Consider the following 9446-nt stretch of genomic DNA (forward strand, 5'->3'; position numbering starts at 1 on the left):
CTCAAGAGTTTACATTACTCTGAGTGAAAAATCTGAAACCATTATTTGGGGATAAGTTATTCAGACACAAAAATGATTGTTTGGGATTTGTGTTCTAAAGTTCATTCCTACGAAACAGATGATGAAGCGCTAATAATTTTTGAGAGAAAATTAATCTCTAAACTTTAATATGTAATAGTAGAATAATAGCTAAATCCTAATACTGGCAAACTTGCAAATTACACCTCATCAATTACTTTCTAATTAGTAGGTAGATATCTAGAGGCACTATGATCATTTAGATTTTAATTGTCAGACAGACAGTGTCATCTATAGCTACTCCTTATGTCTCAATCAAAAAAAAAATTATGCCAAGATAGCAACTATAGTTTTGATGATTATAGATCATGGTTAATTGGGTAATGGGCATGATTCAGTTCTATTGCTTATTCAGTCAGAACATAATTATGATCATATTATCCACTATCCCATGAGCATGTGTATGTTTTCCCCTCCAAAATATCTTAGTGTAAAATGTAAATAAGTACATAAAGTTTCTCTCTCAAGAGGAATTACAGATTACAGTTGAATTCACTTAAAAGATATTCAGAAATCATTACAACATGCTAAGTGGATGCATACATACATAATAAAAGTTATATAGCATGCCAATAATAACAGGGGCATCTAATGAACTTATATTAGGTACAGGGAGTTATTACCAGGGATTTATGTGCATTAACATGTTTAATCCCCATTGATCTCTTATGAGATAGGTTCCTTATTATTCCCATGTTATACATGAGAAACATAGTTTTTAGGAAGATCAAATGACCTCATTCATTAAACAATGAATGAGTAGCAGGGTCAGGATTTTCATCCAGGATTCCTGCCACCAAGTCTGTGTCCTTAACCATAGAGCAAAACTGCCTTGGTGGTGGGAATGATAGGAGTTTGGAGTTAGCCCGGCTCAAATTCCAGTGCTGACTGTGACTTGAATGCTATTCTTCATCCTCTCTCAAATTTAAAAATCTTCATTTGTAACAGATAAGCAAATAACAAGTAAACAAATAAAAATCATGAAATCAATCTATGAAAATATTTATTGCAAAGGTCTGAAAGTAATGTATTGTTTGAAAGTAAGGTAGTGCATAGGGGCTCCTGGGTGGCTCAGTCTATTAAGCGGCTAACTTCGGCTCATGTCATGATCTCACAGATCATGAGTTTGAGCCCCACCTCAGGCTCTGTGCTGACAGCTCAGAGCCTGGAGCCTGCTTTGGATTCCTTGTCTCCTTCTCTCTCCACCCCTCCCTGCTCACAGTCTGTCTTTCTCTGTCTCTCAAAAAGTGAGTAAATGTTGAAAAAAAAAATTAGAAAGTAAGGTAGTGCATAAAAGTACCTCGCATGCTGATCAGGATATGCTATGTTCTGGGTAGCAATACAACTTTTCTAACAATGTTAGAAAATTACCAAAATAAACCAGAAATTCTATTGCTATTTTCTTCATTTTGCTATTTGAATGTGAGGGGGCTGCTGTTGGGAGATCACCCCAACTCCTGGCCCCAACACACACCAAAATGGATTGTCAGGCTAGTGCATGCAGTGCAAACCTGAATGGTATCCCTTCCAGGGTTGTGATTTGCCTCTGTCGTTGTGTTTACTTCTTGGCTAATTTTTAAATGTAATATTTAAGAAGAAGAACCCCTCCTGCCTGGTGTACCTGCTTCTTAACATTGTTGCTGTTGTATATAATTATCTATCACTGAAAAGCTAACAAATTGAGTTCCTCTTTCTTTTCTTTATTTTCCCCTTTGGGTACAATTTTCTTTTAATTTATTGGTTTCAGGTTTCTGGATGATAGCAATAAGTTTGCAAATATAAAAGCAGATTTCTTAGAGAACTATCATTTTACAGTTTTCAGAAATGCACAAAAAACCTCCAGTTGGGGATTCCTTTAGTTTAACAAATAAGATTGTGTTAAACCTCCCAGTGGTGATGTCTTCCTTCTTTGATTCATATTATTGGAAGTAATATGCAGAACTGAAAATATTTCTCCAAATCAAAATTTATAATACTTCTGGAAAAAGACCGATGCATTAGATTTGAGAACCCTGTAGTCTTGGATTATCATTCTTCCTTGTTATTATACATTAGCATGGCTTACTCCTATTTTTAATATTCAAATGTAGATCATATAATCAAAAATACCATTAACTGACCACACCACATTACTGAAGAGCCCTGAAACTGAGGTCATTTACATAAATCTAACATTAAAAAAGACTGGCCTTATATGAGTTCTAGTCTGAAATAAAGTAATGTATCTCATATCATTTCCAGTGAGATGTCTGATACTTGAATTGTCAAGAAATAGCAGCCTTTTTATACACAGGTATGGAGTCAGGGTTTCCTATATAGTGTGGCGTAAGGAGAGCCACGAGACACTTTTTGACCCTTTTCTCGTGTAAACCTTATATTATTGTGATGCTCACTTCACTTTAGCACATTTCCTTAACCAACCAAGAGAAGTGTATTTGTATCAGTAAATAAGTTATTGGTCTACAAATAGGATTAAATATTGTACCAGTCAACTATGGCATAGTATGTTGTCCTGTTGAGAAAACAGGATTTAATAATGCATGGTTGATAACATATACTCTCATGAAAAAGAGGAGAGTTAGAAGCAAGTGGAAATTTCTGAGTGATTTTTGATATTGTGAGAGGAGATCATAGAAACAGAAGAACAAGGAGAACACTAGGTATTGAAGAGACAATGGGGCCAAAGGCAGCAGAAGACTTGGGTTAAAAGGGAAATTCACTACATATATATCTCAGTTTCTTCCTGGGCTATCTGTTCTGTTTCATACATTTACTGTTTTATCCTTTTGCCACTATCACACTTTGAGAATACTCTAGGGTCAAATAAGTCCTGAAATTAGGTAATACAAGTCCTCTAGTGGGTATCTATGTTGTCAATTATCCAATCATATATTTTGTGCCCCTTTCACTGGCCTTTTGTCTTTTTACTGTTGATTTGTATTACTTCTCTATTTTTTCTGGACAGAAATTCTTGTTGGTTATACAAATTGAAAATGTCTTGGGGGACCTGGGTGGCTCAGTCGGTTAAGCATCTGACTCTGGCTTAGGTCATGCATGATCTCACAGTTCGTGGGCTTGAGCCCCACATTGGGCTCTGTGCTGACAGCTCAGAGCCTAGAGCCTTCTTCAGATTTTGTTTCTCTGTCTCTCTCTGCCCCTCCCCTGCCTGAACTCTCTCTCTCTCTCTCTCTCTCTCTCAAAAATAAATAAACATTAAAAATAAAAAGTAAAATATTTTATTCCTACTCCTTGGCTTGCCTATTCATTTTTTTTAAATAACATTTTCATGCACAGCGGATATTTTCTTTAGATAAAGTCCAATTTATCTATTTTGTTCTTTTCTGGTTGGTGCTTTATGTGTCTATCTAAGAAATCTTTGCTTCCCTGAATGGCTTGAAGATATCCACCTTTCATTTCTTTTAGATTATTTATAGTTTTAGCTTTTGCATTTAAGCCTACTATCCATCTTGAATCAGGTATTTACTGAAAAAAAATGATAACATATGTCAACATAAAATCTTTGACAAGAACATGCACAGCAACATTGTCATAATAACCCTACAGCAGAAACCCAATTACTATGAGGAAGAAATGGATAAGCAATCCTATTGTATTCATACAATGGAATACTACTGAGCAATAAAAAGTAAGAAATTACTGATATACTCACAACTGGGATGAATCTCACTAATGCTATATTCCACCAAAGGAACCAGACACAAAAGAATACAATTCTATGATTCCATGTATATGAAGTCCAAGAAAGAACAAAATTATTTTAAGGTAAAGAAAATCAGAAAATGGTTCACTTTGGTAACCAAAGTAGTGATAGGGCAGGTTCTTACTGTCTGAGAGTGAGAAGGAAGAACTTTGTGGGATAATGGAAAACTTCTGTATCTTGTTTTGAATGGTAGTTACATGGTGTATACAATTGTCAGAACCTATCAAAATAATGCCTGAAATTTGTAAATTTTATTGTATGTACCTTATACATCAATATTTTAAAAAAAATAGAGGGGGCAGCTGGGTGGCTTAGTCAGTTAAGTGTCTGACTTTGGCTCAAATCATGATCTCATGATTTATGGGTTCGAGTCCCGTGTGAGCTCTGTGCTGAGAGAGCTGTGGGCCTAGCCCAGAGCCTGGAGCCTGCTTTTAATTCTGTGTCTCCCTCTCTTTCCCCTTCCCCTCCTCACACATTGTCTCTGTCTCTCAAAAATAAATAAACATTAAGAAAATTTAAAAATTAAAAAAAAATAATAAAAATAGAGTTAGAAGGACATTAAAAGGGATAATGGAATTTTTTCAGAGACAGATATGATGTGAAGAGTCATTTCATAAATAATATGCCTCTTGGAGTTGAACTGTCTACAAACTGTGGCTGTGTCCAGTGGTCATAGCAACTATGCATAATAATGGGAGCAGCATTACTCTGACTTGAAGTAATATACAAGCAGACATTTAACAACAGCCATTATTTTTTGCTTACTTACTTTGTTTTAAGCACTTCACGGATATTACTTCAATTAATTGATCATTAGAGGCCACAGTAATTTTTATTATCAAATGAGTATGCAGCTTTTCTTTGCCCCTTGCTAATGAGGTCAATATTGTGAGCCTGTGACTTTAAAATGGAGAAAATTCATCAAAAGCCAATGTGTGTATGAAGAGATGGTAAAGAAGAAAAATATCTCTAAACTAGGAAAGTGTTAATGTCAATTGTTTTAATGCCCAGGGCTAGCTCTAGGCAAATGTTTTAATAGGGAAGTTTATCTTCAGTATCTCAGGAGCCTTTCTTCTAATAAAATCACATCACTTTCACTGCTGTCTCAAACACTCCATTTCAACTCATGGGGCTTACCTACAACTTCTTTTTGTGTCCAATACATATTTGGTATGTTTCTATGCACATTGCTTGTACTGAATCATGTATTCCTCACAGTAAGCTTGTTTGGTAAGTACATTTATACTATTTACCTCCAAAACATATGGATTTAAATTGCATCTTATTACACTCTCATTTCTTCAAAAGTGCACTCTGCGTCACCTCACAGAAATACAAGGTGATACTCAGACACTGACCACCTAGTAGAGGAGGTGGTTTTATCCATCAAATCCATTTAGTACAAATTATTCATAGGCAGCCATTTTCTCTAACTATTGATTTAACAAGTACTTACTAAGCACTGACTCTCTACTGGGAACACTTATTGACCCTGAGCGTTTAGATACTATAGAAGGACACTTGTGGAAGATAGTCTCAAATTCTCAAATTTCAGACATTTTGGGAGGGGTAATATTCTCTAATGCTGGGATCGTTGCCCTCCTGGAAATAACTCAGTGTTGTCACCTTAAAAACTGATGCTGCCAATCCTATGTTGCACTAATTAGAGTTCCAAGCCATGAAGACTACAAAACAGAGACATGTAGGGCTTAGAACTGGGTGTGAAGTACAGATATCAAAGTACTTTCTACAGGCTATGACCGCCACCACTGTAGCATCTACCTCATTAAGATGGAGGTAGTGCTGTCCGTTCAGACCTGAAAAATGTCTGAAAATTCCAGTGACAGTGATTTATCTTATGGTTGGACTGTTATCCATCATGAGGGGTCTGATGTAGAGATGGTGAATTCTGAACATGGTACAACCAGTGACAGCTGTGAGCTCGCTCCAGAATGTACATCTTTAGAGCAAGAGAAGCTACAAGTATTGCAATCAGAGGAGGGAAAGAGTAGCTAAAATGGCACAGTGTTAATGGAAGAAGAAACTGCTGATCCAGCTTTGGAGGAAACAAAGTCAGCACTTGAGAGAGAAGAAGAAAAGTCATCTGAAGACAATGTCTCTTTTGGAGCTGTCCGTGATGATTCTGATACTGTTAACCGTAAGCCACCTAAGTTAGAAGAAATTGGAAATTAAGAAGCTATAATTGTTGGAGAGGCACAGAGTCCAGAAGACTTTAACCTGGGCTCTTTTTCTAGCACCCAGGATACATCCTGTAATCCAGAAACTTTGTTTTCATCACAGGCTAGTGATGACGAATCAAAAAGTATTGAAATCAGTCATCAGCCTAGTCCTGACTTTAGATGATGGCATGCTAGGAAGAAGAGTGTTCTTATCTCAGAATCTGAGGAGCAGCTACTTGCCAAACAAGACACCAAACCCTCTAAGGAATTGTGTAAATGGCAGTTCAACAGTGGTCTCAATAAATGTGTTATACTTGATTCGTGATTGCAATCGGCATGGGATTTGGATATTTCTATGGCATACTTCAGCTTCAGAAACATCAACAGTCAGAAAGATACATGAAGATGAACTGAATGATATGAAGGATTATATTTCCCAACAGGAAACAGGAACAAGAATCTTTTATAGATTATAAGTCATTGAAGGAAAACCTTGCAAGATGTTGGGCCCTTACTGTAGGAAGAATGTCTTTTGAGACTCAGAAAAAGAACCCTGATACATAAAATCAATATTTAAGAATATCTCTGTAGAAGGAAGAAAAAGCCTTATCTTCATTAAAGGAAGAGTTAAGGAAACTAAGAGAACAGATTAGTATATTGGAAGATAAAGGGACAGGGACTGAATTGGTTACGGAAAATCAGAAACTTAAGCAGAATCTGGAAAAAAGAACTAAACACACATAGCTTTCTTAACCAAAGGGAGACTCTTCTCACAGAAGCAAAGATGCTAAGGAGGGAAATGGAGAGAGAACAACTAATAACCATGGCTTTAAAGGCGGAACATCAGCAGTGAAACTCTAGTGAGTCATATAGCAACTCAGACTCTCCCAATGTATTGAGTGAAAAAAAGGAAATAGAAATCTGATGGGAAGGACTCACCAAATTGGAGCAGAAGCTAAACTCTGAACAGCAGCATTCTGATTTGTGGGAAAGACTCTATATTGAGGCAAAAGATTGAAATGTAAAACAAGAAACTGATGGAAAAAAGAAAGAGGGCAGAGGAAACAACAGGGCTAAAAATAAGTCAAAGGAAACATTTTGGGTTTGGTGAAGGAAAAATTTGATGCTATGAAGAATTCTACCAAGGATTTAGTGAGGCATCATAAAGAAGAAATTGAACAGGCTAAGGCAGCTGTGAAAGAAAATCTGAAAAAAAATCTCAGGTTCAGTTCAATCTACTTCTAGGTATTTCAAAGATACCACCAAGAATATCCTTGATGAAAAGGACAATAAAAGATTTGGTGCCACAAAAGCAGCAGCTAAAAAGCCAACAAAGGTCTTTTTTTTTTTTAATAATTTAAAAAAATTTCTATTCATTTTTGAGAGAGGGGGAGAAAGAGTGAGAGTGAGAGAGAGAGAGAGAGAGAGAGAGAGAGAGAGAGAGAGAGAGAGAGAATGAGCAGGGGAGGGGCAGAGAGAGAGGAAGACACAGGCTCCAGGCTCTGAATTATCAGCACAGAGCTCGATGTGGGATTCAAACCCAGGAACCATGAGATCATGATCTGAGCCCAAGTCGATGCTTAATCAACTGAGCCACCCGGTACGCCCAACAACAGTCTTTAGTGAATGTTTACACTCACAGTATAGGCACATACATAAAACAAGAATAATAGAGGTAAAGAGAGTGAAGGAAAGAAAAGCCAATTCACTCTGAAGAATTTAGAAAAAAAATACAAATTCACAGAAGTGCAGTGCTGAGCATGACTAATGAAAATTATGATTTTTTTCAGAAGTCTTGTTCCGGTGTATTGAATGTGTTCAACAGGAATCCATTAATTTTTTAATATGAAAGTATTGAATCCTGTAAGGATAGATGAATTTATTTAATTAAAAAATATTTAGTAGAAAAACTTGATGGTTTTCATCATTAGGAAGAATGATCCATTTATCAATAAGTTTTCCTAAGTGGTATCTTTATATATGATCAGAGGCTCTTCACTGACTTTGCTAATGATGTTAAAGATTATCTTAAAGACATGAAGTGATATCAGATAATGGTGGAGTGTTGGAAAAGTGGATGGGCATATATATATATATATAGACACTTCTTTGGTCACACTCTTTCCCCTAATCTTTTCCGCAGTCAACCAGATAAAAAACAATGAATGGTAAATATTGAAAACTCCAGGCATCGAAAACAAAAGCAGAAGCACCCTTAGCCACAATCTTCTAAAAGAGAATGTAAATGACATAAATATGGTTGTGGTAATGGAAGACACATGGCAGATCTTGAAATAGAATTGGGGCAGTTACCTTTTGACCCTAAATATTGATCATCATGGTTAACTTAAATTAGAAAATAGTAACAGAAACATGGATGCTGTCCACAATGTTTGGCGTTGAAACTGAAATGAAATCATCAAGATAATGTCTATCATTCCTAAGTATCAGTTTGATGACTCTACATTATTACTCAGAAGCATCAAGCAAAAGCTTACTAACTTGCATTTTCCTGTAGTTGAGCTTTGCTGATTTTTTTTTTTTTTTGCACTGTAAATGTTCAACTGTAGTTTTAAGGAAGTCAGGCATGCAACAGATTTTGTACATGCAATGAATCTTCCTTTTAGTGTATGAGCTTAAAGTGAGCTCAAATCATATGACAAAGTGTAATTAACACTGATATTTGTGTTACATTTCAGTAGAGCTTGAAAAGAGTACATTGTGATGGAATTTCATTTTTAACATTTTATAATCTTACACTTGCTTCTTGTCTTTTTTTTTTTTTTTTTTGGCTTCAAGAGCCCCATTGACTTGTGATGAATTTGCTGCCTTCTTATGAGTTTGCTGACTTGTTCTCTTGTGAAATTTCTTGGACATCTGAATATTGTAGAAGAAACAATAAAACTCACCATGAGGAAATCTAAAGGTCTTTATTTAAAATCTGGCATTTGTATTAAAATATGATTTTATATTAAAATATGATTTTATACTTTGTGATATGTTTTATACATTTCCTCAGTAGTGATATTTGGTAAAGCAGTTGACTGTTTTGTTTTGTTTTGGGTTTTTTTGTTTTGTTTTGTTTTTTTGCTAGTTCCATGAATCTTGCCCAATGTTTACAGGCTTATTTATGCAGCATCTGAATATTTCTACCCAGCAATGTCTATTTCTAGGAAAGATTTAAACACAGTTCAGAATTTCATCTTCTGGAACATCTGAGTTTCCCTTTTAATTTCTATTCATAGACATATATGTGACTTCCAGTTTGACCTTCTGGCAAATGAGTGTGGAAGAACAGAGAAGTTCTCTCATAGCTGCTTGAAATTAGGAAAGCTCTTATTTCCTAGAAGTAAATAAATGTTTGAGTAAATAAAGGCTACATTTTGCTGGAGGGGGGAGTACTTTCTACATCGTTCTTATGTCTATTTCTTATGGCTGCTGTAACAAACTACGACAAATTTGTTTGC

The 9446-nt window shown here is 35.8% G+C and overlaps 1 pseudogene; it reads left to right on the plus strand.

Moving 5' to 3' along the window:
- Positions 1–5598: 5598 nt before the first annotated feature.
- On the plus strand, positions 5599–8312 carry LOC112858989 (cell cycle progression protein 1-like; annotated as a pseudogene).
- The last annotated feature ends 1134 nt before the right edge of the window (positions 8313–9446 follow it).

The sequence above is a fragment of the Puma concolor genome, chromosome B1, assembly GCF_028749965.1.
Source record: "Puma concolor isolate L17-30 chromosome B1, mPumCon1.1.hap2, whole genome shotgun sequence".
Lineage (NCBI taxonomy): Eukaryota > Metazoa > Chordata > Mammalia > Carnivora > Felidae > Puma > Puma concolor.